Source organism: Rutidosis leptorrhynchoides, chromosome 8, assembly GCF_046630445.1.
Source record: "Rutidosis leptorrhynchoides isolate AG116_Rl617_1_P2 chromosome 8, CSIRO_AGI_Rlap_v1, whole genome shotgun sequence".
NCBI classification, from domain to species: domain Eukaryota; kingdom Viridiplantae; phylum Streptophyta; class Magnoliopsida; order Asterales; family Asteraceae; genus Rutidosis; species Rutidosis leptorrhynchoides.
Genome location: NC_092340.1, coordinates 64,140,511 through 64,159,215, shown reverse-complemented (window position 1 = coordinate 64,159,215; position 18,705 = coordinate 64,140,511). Strand labels below are relative to the sequence as shown.

The 18,705-nt window shown below is 35.0% G+C and overlaps 1 non-coding gene across 1 annotated transcript; it reads right to left on the bottom strand.

Annotated features, from left to right (window-relative positions):
* Window positions 1-8,712: 8,712 nt before the first annotated feature.
* Window positions 8,713-8,819, bottom strand: LOC139865479 (small nucleolar RNA R71). The gene has a single exon (XR_011764997.1). It is a non-coding gene; the product is annotated as a small nucleolar RNA R71 (small nucleolar RNA).
* Window positions 8,820-18,705: the final 9,886 nt, after the last annotated feature.

Below are 18,705 nucleotides of genomic sequence, written 5' to 3'. Positions count from 1 at the left end.
TACTACAACAAAACTCACTTGTTATAATTGTGGTAAATAAGGGCACCGAAGGCCGGGGTGTCCTGATTTAAACACCGATCATGTTATTAAGTTAGAGAAGGCGGCGTGTATGGCTAGGGGACGAAACTATTTGATGACCAATGATGAGGCCAAGCAATCCAACGAAGTTGTCTCAGGTACTTTAATGTTTAACTCTAATCCGGCAAGGATACTTTTTGATAATGGTGCTAATTTGTCGTTCGTGACTCCAAGTTTCTTGTCTAAGCTTGATAAACCACTAGCTAAGTTAAGTCATCCGGTAGAAGTTGAAATAGTGGATGGTAAGACGGTGCTAGGGGTTGATGTTTGTAATGATTGTGATATTGTGTTTGGTTCCGAAACGTTTAAAATTGATCTTATCCCGATGACCTTGGGTGAATTTGATATTGTCGTTGGTATGGATTATCTATTTCGCTATAGAGCCGATTTTAAATGCCATGAAAAATCTATTCGTGTGAAGACCCCAAGTGGGGGAGAGTTAATAATTCATGGCGAGAGACGAAGAAGACATGTGTCATTATGCACTTATGCACGGGCACGTCGTTTTCTTGTTAGTGGTGACATGGATTTTCTTTCTCATGTAGTTGATACTCGTGAAGAGCCACCATCCATTCATGAAATTCCGGTGGTTAGTGAATTCGAAGATGTTTTTCCGGATGAATTACCGGGTGTTCCGGCGGAAAGACAAGTTGAATTTCGCATTGAGTTGGTTCCGGGGGCTACTCCCATTGCTAAAACTCCTTATCGTTTAGCACTAACGAAAATGCAAGAGTTGTTAAATCAAACCCAAGAGTTGCTTGAAAAGGGTTTTATTCGACCGAGTGCTTCACCATGGGGTGCTCCGGTTTTATTCGTGAAGAAGAAGGATGGTAGTATGCGGATGTGCATTAATTATCGTGAGTTGAACAAGGTGACAATCAAGAATCCTTATCCATTGCCTCGGATTGGCAATTTGTTTGATCAACTCCAAGGCGCGACTTACTTTTCTAAAATCAACTTACGGTCCGACTATCACCAAATGCGGGTCCGTGAGGAAGATATTGATAAAACGGCCTTTCGAACGCGTTATGGGTATTTTGAGTTTATAGTTATGCCTTTTGGTCTTACGAATGCACCGGCGGCATTCATGGATCTTATGAACCGAGTGTGCCAACCTATGTTGGACAAGTCGGTGATTGTGTTCATTGACGACATACTTGTCTATTCGAAGAGTATGAAGGAACATGAACATCATTTGCGTGGTGTGTTGAAGACGTTGCGGAAGGAGAAGTTGTATGCAAAATTCTCCAAATGTGAATTTTGGCTAAGGGAAGTTCAATTCCTTGGTCATATTGTGAACAAAGATGGTATTCAAGTAGATTCGGGGAAGATTGAGACGGTAAAGAGTTGGGGACGACCGACTACGCCTACGAAAATCCGAAGTTTTTTCGGATTGGCTGGTTATTATCGTCGGTTTATCCAAGACTTTTCTAAAATCGCTTCTCCTTTGACGAAGTTGACGAGGAAGAACGTGAGATTTAATTGGGAGAACAAGCAAGAAATTGCTTTTAATTATTAAAAGAGAAGTTATGTCAAGCTCCGGTGTTAGTGTTGCCGGAAGGGGTAGAAGACATGACGGTTTATTGTGATGCGTCTTTAAATGGGATCGGTTGTGTTCTAATGCAACGAGGTAAAGTCATCGCGTATGCCTCTCGACAATTAAAGGAACACGAAACGAGATATCCGACTCATGATCTTGAGTTGGCGGCGGTTGTGCATGCGTTGAAAATTTGGCGCCATTACTTGTATGGTGTCAAGTGTACGATTTATTCGGATCACAAGAACTTAAAACATCTTTTTGATCAACGAGATTTGAATTATCGTCAATGTAGATGGATGGATGTGGTGAAAGACTATGATTGTGAAATACTTTATCATCCGGGTAAGGCGAATGTGGTCGCGGATGCGTTAAGTCGGAAGAGTCAACATCCGGCAATACGAGTCGGGCCGTTACGCATGATTATTACTAACGATTTTCTTGTAAAGCTCAGTGAGATTCAAATTGAAGCTTTTGTTAACAATAAGCATGAGGAACGAATCATGGGGCAAACGGAGTCTATTACTTTAGGTCCGCATGGTTTGTTGTCTTTTCAAGGACGAGTATGGGTGCCTAGAATGGGAGATTTCCGACGAGTGCTACTTGATGAAGCACATAAGTCAAAGTATTCCATTCACCCGGGCGCGACGAAAATGTATCTTGATTTGAGGAAAGAGTATTGGTGGCCGGGAATGAAACGTGATGTTGTTAAGTATGTTGACCAATGCGTCACGTGTTTGCAAGTTAAAGCCGAACACCAAAAGCCGTATGGTAAGCTACGACCGTTATAAATTCCGAAATAGAAATGAGAGCACATTACCATGGATTTCATCACAAAGTTACAAAAGACGGCGAGAATCCAATTTGACTCGATTTGGGTAATAGTTGATCGATTGACGAAAAGTGCATTGTTTCTTCCCATTCGGGAAGCGATATCGTCGGAGACTTTGGCTAAGTTGTTTATCAAGGAGGTGATATCGAGACACGGGGTTCCTATATCTATTATTTCGGATCGAGATACTCGTTTCACATCTCGGTTTTGGGAAAAGTTTCATGAAGATATGGGTACACAATTGAAATTGAGCACGTCGTACCATCCTCAAACGGACGGTCAAACCGAACGTACGAACCAAACATTAGAGGATATGTTATTGGTGTGTATCATTGATTTCGGTGGTAGTTGGGATGAGCATTTGTCCTTGGTGGAATTCTCGTACAATAATAGCTATCATACTAGTATCGGGATGCCACCTTATGAGATGCTTAATGGGCGGAGGTGTCGAACTCCGATTTGTTGGGGCGAAGTGGGTCAAAGAGAAATCGAGAGTACCGATTTGGTTTTAGAGATGAATAGCAAGATTGATATGATTCAGACTCATTTGAAAAAGGCCCAAGATAGACAAAAATCTTATGCCGATAAGCGCAGATGACAAATTGAGTTCCAAGAAGGCGACATGGTAATGCTTAAAGTTTCGCCATGGAAAGGTGTTATTCGGTTTCAAAAACGGGGAAAGTTAGCTCCTCGATTTATTGGTCCTTTTAAAATTTTAGCTCGTGTTGGTGAGGTTGCGTACCGTTTGGAATTACCCGAAGAGCTTGCGGGGATCCATAATAAATTTCATGTTTCCCACCTCCGTAAGTGTCTTGCGGATGATTCTTCATGGGTGCCATTAGACGAGATTGAGCTAAACAATAAGTTAGAGTATATTGAGGAGCCGATTGCTATACTCGTTGAGAAGGTCAAAAGGTTGAGAAATAAAGAGGTGAGAACTTTTAAAGTTCAATGGCGTCGTAGTATAGGTTTCGAGTTTACTTGGGAGCCCGAAGAATTTGTGTTGGTTTATCTTCCCTCTTGTCATGCGGCTTGGATCGCGAGGATGCGCTCCGATTCAAGTGGGGGAGAGTTATAAGACCCGAATATTTTATTGTACAGCAGTGTAAATATGGTACATAGAGTGTGGGTATCAGTGTGCAGTTAAACAGAAGTTAGAAACCGCCCAGACCATTGTGCGCGCCGCGCAGGGTTATGTGTGCGCACCGCGCACTAGCCCTGTGCACATTTTTCTGCTTTTTAATTAAAAGTTAAATGAAGGGTATTGTGGTCTTTTCACATGGGGACGAGTTCAAAGCTGTAAAATGGCCAGTTGTGTGGTGGATGAAACACTTTAAACATTTCCACAACGACTTCATCTCTCCAATTAAAGGTTCTAGAGTGAGAAACCCATTTGAGTGAGAGAAAGCTCAAATCAAGGAGGAAGAAGTTGATTTCGGGTCAAACCGCGTGTGTTAAAGTTATTCATCTAATCACAAGCTACGTTGTGATTGTGGTGGTAAGCTCTAACTTTGATTTCCTTATTTTAAATCGTTTAAGGGTTAGGGTTTGGGTTAGTGATGAACATAAAACCCATATTTGGTGATTTTGGGTGTTCTTGGGTAAGATTGGGTCATGAAGACCTAAGGATGACTAACTAATAATGCTAAAAACGAACATATATTTCATAGTATTATCCTTCAAGAAAGACAAGCTTTTGGTTGCAATTGTTCTATTTACAAGTGATATTCGTTTAAATAATAAAAGGTGAAGATAAAAGACAGATTCGACGATTTGAAGATGCAAATGACCAAAATGCTAAAAAGTACAAAGTACAATCCAAGTGGTTCAATTTATTGATGAGAAACGTCTAAAAGTTACAAGAGTACAAGCCGTGAAACGCAAAGTACAAGATATTAAATCGTACGAAAGGACGTTCGAAAATCTGGAACCGGGACATGAACCAACTGTCAACGCACAAGTCAACGGACCTAAAATTATAAGTCAACGATGCACAAGAATATAATATAATATATATAATTATATTAAATTATATATATTAAATTATATATATTAAAAAATACGAGCAGCCCACGTTTTTAATGCATGGTGACCAGTGGAAGGTGGCCATGCGATCGCATGGCCTGGAGGCTTTAAATCAATGCGATCGCATGGATCACTGTACATGGCCAAGTCCTATAAATAGTAGCGAATTCGACGAGTTTATGTACACCATATTCAATCAATTACTCTCTATCTCTCAATATATATTTATATTTATATTTTATAATTATAATTTTAATATTAAGTTAATAATAATAAGGTTATAATGACGAATGTTTTAAGTTTGTAAGTCGAATTTCTGTCCGTGTAACACTACGCGATTAATACTCATTGTAAGTTATGTTCAACCTTTTTAAATTAATGTGTAACATTCGTGTTACATCTGTCCCACATCGGTTGGAGAGGGGAACGAAGCATGCCTTATAAGGGTGTGGAGACCTTTCCTAGCATGACGCGTTTTGGGACCACAAGCGCAGCAGATCTCATTAGAACTCTGCAGTTAAGCGTGCTCAGGTAAGGGCACTACCAGGATGGGTGACCTCCTGGGAAAGTGTTCGTCGTGTGTGGTCGCCAAGAAAAATTCGTGAGCAACCTACGGGGGAGACAAGGGTACGTCCCTATCTCTGTAAAGCGGACAATATCATGCTACGGGGAACATTTTACCTGGGGTGTGACAGATGGTATCAGAGCCAGGCCCCGGACCAACGTGCACAGCGGGGACGCTGTGTCCCATTAGGGGGGAGAATTGTAACATCCGTGTTACATCCGTCCCACATCGGTTGGGGAGGGGAACGAAGCATGCCTTATAAGGGTGTGGAGACCTTTTCTAGCATGACGCGTTTTGGGACCACAAGCGCAGTAGATCTCATTAGAACTCTGCAGTTAAGCGTGCTCAAGCAAGGGCACTATCAGGATGGGTGACCTCCTGGGAAAGTGTTCGTCGTGTGTGGTCTCCAAGAAAAATCCGTGAGCAACCTACGGGGGAGATAAGGGTACGTCCCTATCTCTGCAAAGCGAACAATATCATGCTACGGGGAACGTTTTACCTGGGGTGTGACATAATGTCTCGTAGCTAAGTTATTATTATGTTTATTTAAGCCGAAGTAATCGTGATGTTGGACTAAATATTAAGACTGGGTTATTGGGCTTTGGACCATAATTGGGGTTTGGACAAAAGACCGATACTTGTGGAAATTGGATTATAGGCTATTAATGGGATTTATATTAATTAAATGATATCTCGTTGATTTAATATAGAGATTTATAATTTGACGTATTTATATATAACCACATACGCTTGAATGGGTACGGTGGGTGGGATATTTATAAATACTAATAATTATTCATTTGACCGGACACGGGGATGGATTAATAGTCACTGGACTCATTAAAATAGGGGTGGATTACATTCAAGGGTAATTGGTGTAATTGTTAACAAAGTATTAAAATCTTTGATTACACGCAATCGATAACCTGGTATATTCATTAAACAAAGTATTAAGACCTTGTTACAGTTCAAATCCCCAATTAGTTGGAATATTTGACTTCGAGTATAAGGATAATTTGACGAAGACTTTCGCACTTTATAATTATGACCGATGGACTATTATGGACAAAACCAGAAGGACATATCGAATAATTCAGGACAAAGGACAATTAACTCATGGTAATAAATTAAAATCAACACGTCAAACATCATGATTACGGAAGTTTAAATAAGCATAATTCATTTATTTTATATCTCATCGCACTTTATTTATCGTCATTTTATTTATCGTACTTTAAATTATTGCACTTTTAATTATCGCACTTTTATTTTATCGCATTTTTATTTATCGTCATTTACTTTACGCTTTAAATTAAGTTAATATTTTGCATTAGGACTTAAAATCGACAAACCAGTCATTAAACGGTAAAACCCCCTTTTATAATAATAATAATAATAATACTTATATATATATATATATATATATATATATATACAAATACAGTTTAAAATAAAAATATAGCGTTAAATTCAGCTGTATCTCTGTGGAACGAACCGGACTTACTAAAAACTACACTACTCTACGATTAGGTACACTGCCTATAAGTGTTGTAGCAAAGTTTAGGTATATCCATTCAATAAATAAATAAATAACTTGTGTAAAACTGTAGCGTATTTAATAGTATTTCGTAGTAAAATATAATCTATTTCGTACTACCCCTCGCACACATCAAGTATTTTTGGCGCCGCTGCCGGGGAACATGACACCGAAAGCGAAACGCTATATATATAAAAAAAAAATATTAGTTTTTAATCTATTTTTGTAAAAAATATATATATAAGTTTTAAAGAAAAAAACTAATAAATAATTTTTTTATATAAGTTGTATTTAAATTAGTTTCTTTCTATAAATATAAATAAAAAAATACATATTTTTATTTTTAGTTTTTATAATTTAAGTTTTAATTAATATAAGTTTTGTAATATTAAAACTAGAAAAAAAATAAAAAAAAATAAAGAAAAGAAGTATTCGGGCCCGAAACTGTAGCAGCCCAACAACAAAGGCCTGGTATTCGAAGCCATGCGACCGCATGGATATTAAGACTTCGGATCATGCGATCGCATGATCTGACTTAACAGGTTTGATCCTTAACTTAATCGAATTAGGGTTAGGTTTAATTTATAATTAATTAGTAATTAGGGTTTAATTTAATAATAATTAGTTTTAGTTTTATTATTTAATTTGTAATATTAAGTTTTAATTAGTTTTATTAAATATAAAATTAATACTTTTATAAAATAATAATATAAAAATAATATTTTTGTAAAATTGTATTTTTATCAACTTAGTTTATTTTTGTATTTTGTACTTTTATTTATAATCGTTTAATTTGTAATTTGTATTTTTATCGTCCGTAATTAGTTCGTAACTTAGTATTTTGCCATAGTTATTTATATTTCTAGATTTTTATGCTTTGCCATAAAATCCTTTAAGTGCTTTTTCTTTAGATTAAGATTTAGGCGCTTTAGAATTTTACGACGTCGCTTATCATTTTAGTTTTAAATAGATTTTAGTGCCTTTTTAAGTAATTGCCGTTTTTGATTTAGAATTCCTTTTAAGCTTTAATATCTTTAGACGCAAGTTTTAATATTTAGTTTTTAGACTTTTAAGTTTTGACGGTCTACTTTCTTATTATTATTTTTCGACGGTTTGTTTTTCGACTTTTTGTTTTTCGACGCGCTTTTTCTTTCTCATTTCGATGACCTAGTTTTTAGGACATAGAATTTTCTTTTTATCTTCTTTAAATTTCGACGAAAAAATTATTTTAAGCGGTTAAATTGATAGACATCCAAAATTTTCTGGTTCGTAGTGATAGTTGGATTTGTTAGTGGCGAGTTGTGGGCTTTCGATTTAAAGGGTCCTGGCTACCTGTTGCATCTATTGGCTATTCGAAACGTGGGCAAAATCAGAAAAGTCTATTAATTTGATAACTTATATAATTTTTATCTTTATAAATAATAGCATATTCAGTGAATGCACCTAGCAAAACGTTAACCACCTTTCATACGTTCACCTCCTGTAACTCGATCAAGACATCTAGCCAATATTGTTGTCGTTGATTTTTCTTTAGAATCATCATCAAGTCGACGAAGTACTCCAATTCAAATTTCCGATAATCCATTTTTTGAACCCGACCTCACAATTGAGAACCCGGAGGATATTCAAGGACAATTCAGAGATCCTGAACCACTAATCATTCCTCCTGAACCACAAATTACTCATCCAGAGATTGTCGAGAAAGAAACCATTAAATCAGAATCCCCTAGTGATTCAAATTCAACAAATTCAATCATGGAAAATCAGGAACCTCTAAGTATGGAAGATCGAATGAGAGCTACACGCACTGGCCAAGGTCATGCATTACTCAACCGGATATTAATGCGCCAGATTATGAAATCAAAGGACAAATCCTACACATGGTAACTAATCAATGCCAATTTAGTGGTACGCCGAAGGAAGATCCAAACGAACATCTTCGTACCTTTAATAGGATCTGTACTCTATTCAAAATCAGAGAAGTTGAGGATGAACAGATCTATCTCATGTTATTTCCCCGGACTTTAAAAGGAGAAGCCAAAGATTGGTTAGAATCGTTACCTGAAGGAGCGATTGACACATGGGATGTTTTAGTTGAAAAATTTCTTAAAAGATTCTTTCCGGCATCTAAAGCTGTGAGACTTCAATGAGAAATTGTTACGTTCACACAAAAGCCAAATGAAACTTTATATGAGGCGTGGACAAGATTCGGAAAGTTGTTGAGAGGATGTCCTCAACATGGTTTAGACACTTATCAAATAGTACAAATATTCTACCAAAGATGCGACATTACTACACGAAAAGACATCGACATAGCAGCTGGTGGTTCCATTATGAAGAAAACCGCAACTGAAGCTTACAAAATTATTAATAACACAGCCTCCCACTCACATGAGTGGCATCAAGAAAAAGACATCCTTAGATCATCTAAAGCGGCTGGAGCCGATTCTAGCCATGACTTTGATTTCATTTCCGCAAAGTTAGATGCTTTCGAGAGACAAATGGAAAAGATGACTAAAGATATTCACGCAATACGAATTAGTTGTGAGTAGTGTGGAGGACCACATTTGACAAAAGATTGTCTCAGTATTGAACAAACAATGGAATAAAGAGAGAATGTTTCATATATGAACCAAAGGCCTGGAAATAATTATTAAAATAATTATCAACCGCCAAGACCAAACTACAATCAAAATCAGAATTATAACCAAAATGTTCCATACAACAACCAAGAAGGTCCTAGCAATCAACAAGTATCTAACAATACTTACAACCAGCAAAGACCTATTTTTCCAAATAAACCACCACAAACCGATGATAAAAAGCCAAATTTAGAAGATATGATGTCAAAGCTAGTTGAATCTCAAACGCAGTTTTTCACATCTCAGAAACAAACTAATGAACAAAATGCTCAAGCATTTAGAAAACAACAAGCTTCTATTCAAAATCTGGAACAAGAAGTGAGCAACCTAGCAAGGTTGATAGGTGAAAGAAAACCGGGGAGTCTACCTAGTGATACAAATGCTAATTCCCAGAATGAAACAGCTAAAGCCATTACCACAAGAAGTGGTATTACACTTAAACCACCTGAAATGCCTGTAATTTCTGATGAAGCTATTCTCACTACACATGCACCATAGCCTGAGCAAGAGAAGGAAACAGAACCGGTAGTTGAAAAGGTTAATAAAGATAACACAGTTAAGGCAAAGCCTTATGTTAAACCATACCAACCACCGCTTTCTTACCCGAGTAAAATGAGAAAAGAAAGACTTGAAGCCGAGCAATCCAAATTCTTAGATATGTTTAAACAAATAAATGTCAATCTTCCTTTCATTGATGTGATTTCAGGAATGCCAAGATATGCTAAATTCCTGAAAGATCTAATCACAAATAGAAAGAAAATGGAAGAACTCTTGGCTGTTACAATGAATGCTAATTGTTCTGCAGTGCTGTTGAATAAACTACCAGAAAAACTCTCAGATCCAGAAAGTTTCACAATTCCATGTTTTCTGGGTAGTCTTAATTCAATAGAAGCATTGGCAGACTTAGATACTAGTATGAATTTAATGCCGTATTCACTATACGTTAAACTAGACCTTGGAGAATTGAAACCAGCACGAATAAGCATACAACTAGCTGATCGATCAGTAAAATATCCTAGAGGGATAATGGAGAACATGCTAGTTAAAGTTGGTACTTTAGTATTTCCAGTAGATTTTGTTATTCTGGACATGGAAGAATATTCTCGAGTTCCTCTTATATTAGGAAGACCATTCTTAAACACGGCTAAAGTAATAATAGACGTGTTTGGTAAGAAACTGACCCTAAGTATAGAGGACGAGAGTGTTACCTTTTCTGTTGATAGAGCGATGCAACAACTGCAATCTGCAGATGATACATGTTATTATATTCAAACTATAGATTCACATGCAGAATTGTTACAAGAATTTCCAGAATTACAAGGAACAGGAGAATGTTCTTTAAGAGAAGGAACTGAACCAATTGATGAAGCTAAAATATTAGCTGCACTTATGGCTAATGAATACGAACCAACAACAGAAGAACTTCAAATGCTAAAAGAGAAAGACTGATATCGATACAAATCATCGATAGAAGAACCACCGATATTAGAGTTAAAGCCACTTCCAAACCATTTGGAATACGCTTATTTACATGGTGAATCTGAATTACCTGTAATAATATCGTCTTCTCTTACTGAAAATGAAAAATCTCAACTCATTTTTGTACTAAAGGCTCATAAACTAGCTATTGCATGGAAGATTCATAACATTAAAGGCATAAGTCATTCGTATTGCACACATAAAATCCTTATGGAAGAAGGTCATAAAACCTATGTGCAACGCTAACGAAGACTAAATCCTAATATGCAAGATGTTGTTAAGAAAGAAATTATTAAACTGCTAGATGCATGTTTAATTTATCGAATCTCTGATAGTCCATGGGTAAGCCCAGTTCAATGTGTACCTAAGAAGGGTGGCATGACTGTCATCACAAATGAAAAATATGAGCTTATTCCTACTAGGACCGTAACAGGATGGCGTGTTTGTATTGATTATAGAAAATTAAATGACGCCACCAGAAAAGATCACTTTCCCTTACCTTTCATTGATCAAACGTTGGAAAGGTTAGCTGAGAATAGTTACTATTGTTTTCTTGACGGTTTCTCCGAATACTTTCAAATTCCAATCGCACCCGAGGACCAAGAGAAAACCACATTCAAGTGCCCTTATGGTACTTTTGCTTATAAACGCATGCAATTTGGACTTTGCAACGCCCATGCAACCTTTCAAAGGTGCATGATGGTGATTTTTCACGACATGATAGAAGAATGCATGGAAGTTTTCATGAACGACTTTTCAGTCTTCGGTGATACTTTTGAAACATGTCTAGTTAATCTTGAATGAATGCTTATTAGGTGCGAGCAATTAAATCTAGTTCTTAGTTGGGAGAAATGCCATTTCATGGTTAAAGAAGGCATCGTTTTGGTCATAAAATTTCAAAGGAAGGAATTGAAGTGGATAGAGCTAAAGTAGATGTAATTGCTAAACTTACACATCCCACCAATGTTAGACGAGTTAGGAGTTTTCTAGGGCATGCCGGTTTTTACCGACGTTTCATAAAAGTCTTTTCTAAAATTGCCACTCCTATGAATAAACTCCTTGAAAAGGATGCTCCATTCATCTTTTCGGATGAATGCATCAAATCTTTTAATATTCTTAAAGAAAAACTCACTAATGCGCCGATCATGATAACTCCAAATTGGAATCTACCATTTGAACTCATGTGCGATGCAAGTGATTTTGCAATGGGAGCCGTTTTAGGACAAAGGATTGGAAAACGATTTCAACGTATCTATTACGCTAGTAAGACATTGTGACGACCCGGAAATTTCTGACCAAATTTAAACTTGATCTTAATATGATTTCGACACGATCAGCAAAGTCTGTAATGTTGAAACTCAAAATATTGGAACTATTTTCATGTAACTCTTTGACTATCCCCGATGATTCACGAACCATTACTTGTAAATAAATAGATACATATATATTCAAATATATATATATATATATATATATATATATATATATATATATATATATATATATATATATATATATATATATAAAATAATTTGAAATATAGTTTGATATATTATATGATTTAAATTATAAAATGATATAAGAGATAATAAAATTTATTATTAAAGTAAATCTATATATACATAAAAAGTGTATTAAATATATATTTTGTGATTTCGAAGTTACCTAGTAAACAACGGTAACGCTCAATTATCATTGACCATAAACGAGTTAAAAAGAAACTTATGTAATTTTAAAATAAACGGTGATTCGAAAATGAGTTTTATAAATTTTAGACTTAATAATAATATATGTAGAACTTGTTTGTCAAAATTTTAAAATTTCTTATAGTTTACTTGGGGGTTGGGAATGAATAATTAATGTAATTTTTATTTAATAATCAATGATCGAATTTTATACCATAATGACCAAAATAATTAAATATATTTAATTTAAAAATATGGGATTTTCCGAGAACTTTTACCCGCCACTGATTAATAAATGGAGCACGATATATTATCTAAATTAAACTGTCCGTAGAATGAACCAAATATTTCGATATATTTCGATGACTTCACTGTTTCTTTTCAATCTTTTCTTTTCAATACCATTCATGTCCACTAGTTGTTTACCGTGTGCTACTATTTCCCTTGTGAACAATATGACAAACTTGGGACCAGATGTTCTTCTTCCTTCTTATCCTTATTCCAACATCATTCTCCTTTTTCTGTTTAATGTCAATTTATATTGACTGTATTATTATTATTATTATTATTATTATTATTATTATATAATTATTATTAATTATTAATATAATAATATATCTTTTATATCTATATATATATATATATATATATATATATATATATATACACCGAGAGTATGTAGATATAAGAACACCAACCATCAAACCACCACTACTATCTTGGCACACCATCACCCTCATCGTCATCACAGCTTGGACCTTCAAACGATCACCACATTAAACTCGTACCATCACCACCTCTATTAACACACAACCTTCCTTTACTTTTATGCTCATGTTTCGACACCTTCACCAACCGTAATCCACCATGAACAAACCGCCATGAGAAACCATCGGGGTACTTCTATCCTATTATCTATTTTTTTTTTTTACCTTTCTTCTGTTTAAATCGAAGGCCACACCCCGACTACCACCACCTTCTTTTCTTTTCTGTTTGAATTCGATAACCACGGTATCCAACACCACCACCATATAACACCATCAAGACCCATTCGTTTTGTCACCATTACCATCGACATCCTACGCCATATATATACATATATTTTCTGTTTTCTTCCATGAAACAAACACCACACTCCACCTTCACCCTACTTCTAACACCACCATTCTTTTCTAATTTTTTTCTCGTTCATCGTTGTTATTAACCGAGACCACCAAGAACACCACTCGAATAACCATAACCTTCTGTTGTTGCATTCTTCCTACTACTGCTGTGCAACTCTTTTAAAACAGCTGCAAAACAAAATGATGATTAGTATGATAATTTATGAAAAAGGAAAAAGAAAGGTTGCAATATGATTCGAGTATAATAAAGTTAAAAGATGGTTGACTATGTTTTCTTATTGTTGGCCGCTTTATGTCGTGGTTAACCAATGTGGACCGAAGGAAAACAAGTCCACTCAAGTTGTTTTGGTTCTTTTATTTTAATGATATAAGGGAAGTGTAATACATAATTTAGTATTATTAATGAAAGGCCAGCCTATTATGATTGTGATTACAGAAATATGAAAGTTATATGGCAATTAATATAATAAAGCTGTGATGGGGTCGAATACTAAAATCCCACAAAGAAGAACGGACCCTTTTCATTTATTATATAAACGCAACTTGAGCCACTGGGAAGTAATGGACTAAACTAGCGGTTTATATTAACTAGGCTTTAATAAATTGAAGGTTAATGGGCTGCGTACTCATATTCTTTTCTGTTGGGCCGAGTATTTGTTGGGCCGAGTATTTGTTGGGCCGGGAAGGTATGAAGTAATGATCGAATGAGGAATGATATATGATTATGTATATACCATTTTTTTTTTCGATTTGTGAAGAACCGGATTTAAATGGAATATAGTGTCAAATTGGGTTATTGTACAAATTTTAATATTTTGAGTACGATCAGATGGACAGTTGATTAACAGAAAAGTTTATGGGTGTTACTAATAATCGATGTGTTAGTAATAATAGTAAGGATGATGATTTAGACTATGATAGGATTAAGAAGGTAATGAATAGGTTATGATTTTATGTTAATGGAGATAACGAACGATTAGATATAATGATACATGGATGACTTGAGGATGAACGAGATTAGAAATGATGTGTGGATAATGAAACCGATGATAAAATGGATATTGGTTGATTCCTAGAATTAATGGTGAAATGAAATGAAGAAGAAGAAAAAGTGGAAATAGAGGAGTGATTAAGGATATTATCGGGTTAGCGGGACGTCGCGAGTTCAAACCCGGACTTGGGCATTTTTTTTAAGGACTGCTTCTTTGAGGTAGATATTTATTTATTTACTTATCATCATTAATATAATTTTTATCATTTATATCATTATAGTTATTAAAATAAATGTTAGTAATATTATTATTAGTAAAATCATTTTTTTTATATATAATTATTATTATTAGTAGTATTATTATCATTATCATTAATATTATTATTATTTTCATTATTATTAATATTATTATTATTATTATTATTATTATTATTATTATTATTATTATTATTATTATTATTATTATTATTATTATTGTTGTTGTTGTTGTAATAAAAAAACAGATATTTTTATATATAAATAACTACATTTAATACATGTAACATAACTATATTAACATTTTTACTAATTATTTATCTAAAGTATATAAAATAGATATAATTAAATATTTAATGAAACCTATAAACTATTAAATATAACAATTAAATCACTAATAATACATAAACTTGTTCGATTACAGTTATATGTGTTAATATATACATAAATGATATAGGTTCGTGAATCCAAGGCCAATCCTGCATTGTTCAATTTAGTCATATGTATTTTTACTACAAAATACAGTATGGTGAGTTTCATTAATCCCTTTTTAAATGCTTTCGCAATATATATTTTTGGGACTGAGAATACATGCGCTGTTTTTATAACTGTTTTACGAAATAGACACAAGTAATCGAAACTACATTATATGGTTGAATGATCGAAATCGAATATGCCCCTTTTTATTAAGTCTGGTAATCTAAGAATTAGGGAACAGACACCCTAATTGACGCGAACTCTAAAGATAGATCTATCGGGCCCAACAAGCCCCATCCAAAGTACCAGATGCTTTAGTACTTCGAAATTTATATCATGTCCGAAGGAGGATCCCGGAATGATGGGGATATTCTTATATGCATATTGTTAATGTCGGTTACCAGGTGTTCAATCCATATGAATGATTTTTATCTCTATGTATGGGATGTGTATTGAAATATGAAATCTTGTGGTCTATTAAAGTTATGAAATGATTATTTATGTTAAACTAATGAACTCACCAACCTTTTGGTTGACACTTGAAAGCATGTTTATTCTCAGGTACGAAAGAAATCTTCCGCTATGCATTTGCTCATTTTAGGGATATTACTTGGAGTCAATCATGACATATTTCAAAAAACGTTGCATTCGAGTTGTTGAGTTTGTCAAGATTATTATTAAGTATATTATAGTTGGATATATTATAAAATGGTATGCACGCAGTCAACTTACGATGTAATGAAAGATTGTCTTTTCAAAAACGAATGCAATGTTTGTAAAATGTATCATATAGAGGTCAAGTACCTCGCGATGTAATCAACTGTTGTGAATCGTTTATGATTGATATGGACTTCGTCCGGATGGATTAGGACGGGTCCTTTCAGACATTACAAGGAGCACAAACGAATTATACAACTACTGAAAAAGAACTCCTTGCTATTGTGTTTGCTTTTGACAAATTTCGTTCATATCTCGTTCTAGCAAAAACGGTGGTCTATACCGACCATTCTGCTCTTAGATACCTATTTTCAAAACAAGATGCCAAACCACGATTAATCCGTTGGATCTTACTTTTACAAGAGTTCGATATTGAAATCCGAGACAAAAAGGGAGCAAAAAATCTCGCCGCTGATCATCTTTCTCGCCTTGAAAATCCTGAATTAGAAGTTCTAAACGAATCGGCCATACAAGATAACTTCCCTGATGAATATCTTTTGAAAATCGATTATAATGAAATTCCATGGTTTGCAGACTTTGCAAACTAATTAGTATGTGGATTCCTTGAAAAAGGGTTGTCGTACCAAAAACGAAAGAAATTCTTTAGTGATATAAAACACTATTTTTGGGAAGATCCACATTTATTCAAAAGTTGTCCCGATAGAATAATACGCCGATGCGTATTCGGGGATGAAGCTAGTCAAATCTTAAACCATTGTCACACAGGACCAACATGAGGGCATTATGGGCCTCAACTCACAGCAAGAAAAGTTTACGACACTGGATTCTATTGGCCTACAATTTTCAAAGACGCACACCTTCTTTGTAAATCCTGTGATGCTTGTCAAAGGACCGGAAAAATAAGTCGACGTGATGAAATGCCACAAAATGTCATTCAAGTATGTGAAGTATTTGACGTTTGGGGTATTGACTTTATGGGTCCATTTCCAAAATCTCATAATAATCTCTACATTCTCGTTGTCATTGATTATGTATCTAAATAGGCGGAAGCACAAGCTCTCCCAAATAACGATGCACGAGTTGTAGTCAACTTCTTAAAACGTCTTTTTGCAAGGTTCGGAACACCGAAAGCTTTAATAAGTGATCGGGGTACTCATTTTTGTAATAATCAACTTGAGAAAGTTCTCAAAAGATATGGAGTAACTCATAAAATCTCAACCGCTTATCATCCACAAACAAGTGGACAAGTTGAAAATACCAACTGATTATTAAAACGTATTCTAGAGAAAACTGTAGGGTCAAATCTGGAATGGTCCATGAAATTGGAGGATGCACTATAGGCTTTTAGAACAGCCTACAAAACTTCAATTGGAACCACACCTTTTAAACTTGTTTATGGAAAAGCATGTCACCTTCCAGTAGAAATTGAGCACAAAGCATTTTGGGCTTTGAAGACATGTAATCTTGATTTACATGAATTCGGACGTCTACGGTTAAGTCAACTAAATGAATTAGAAGAATTAAGACATGATGCATATGAAAATTCGTTAATCTATAAGGAAAGAACGAAGAAATGGCATGATAAAAGAATTAGAAGTTCAAAAGAATTTAAGGAAGGAGACAGAGTCCTTCTTTTCAATTCACGATTCAAGCTATTTTCTGAAAAGTTGAAATCAAGATGGTCTGGACCATTCATAGTCAAAAGAGTTTTCCCATACGGAACAGTAGAGTTAATAAATTCAAATGGGATTGAATTTAAAGTTAATGGTCACAGAGTTAAATATTACATACATGGTCCGATGGAAGTTGATAATGAAGTTAATCATAATTTCACCACCCAAGAAAACCCTCAGAATGAAAACATAAATATGTTGTCAACAACATATGAAAAACCAAAATTGGAAGATGGGGAAGCTTCAATTTGGAGTGATGAAGAAGAATTTCTATATAAACCTCCCATTCCAAGAAACGAAGAAAAAGGTGAACAAGAAGTTCAAGTAGAAGTGAAAGAACCAAGAAAAGATCACCCGAAAAAGGTTAACAAACCAACACTACTTACTAAAGTAGGAGACCCATGTGAATTTATCATTTATTGCTTACTTAATGATGGTGCTATGTATAATGGGCTCGCGGATTTAGGAGCAAGTGCAAACGTTATGCCTCTTTCCTTATACAAAAGATTAGGTGTGGGTAAATTAAGACCAACCAGAATAGGTGTTCAATTATTTAATCCAACCATTAAACACCCGGTTGGAATAGCCAACAATTTACTTGTTAAAGTGGGAAGTTTGACATTTGCTGCAAATTTCATAGTTATTAATATGGAGGAAGACCTTGATATTCCTCTAATTTTAGGTCGCCCATTTTTAGCAACCACCGAGGCGTTCTTTGATGTAAGAGAAGGTAGAATGACACTTAGGCATGGTGATAAATCGGTCACCTTTGTGAATCGAAAGTTTCAATCTTCACCAACCAAAACTGTTGAACCAATAAAAACGCCTAAGTGTGGGGAAGATGAAGCAACACCCAATGATGACCTGATAACAAAGAACCCCGTTGTTGATACAAAATTCGATGGACCCGTTTTTAACAGTTCAACGAAGAAACTTTATAAACGGATTCAAGATGCTAGGATTAATGGGAACTTTAAGTTATGTAACCGATTAGTATTCAATTTATCGCCTAAAGAAAAGACGATGTTAATTGAATTTATGAATGTTACAGAGGAAATCAACAAATGTCTTGAAGCAAAAGTCAGAGATATGCAAGTTGTTGATGTTCCAATTGAAATTAATAATGA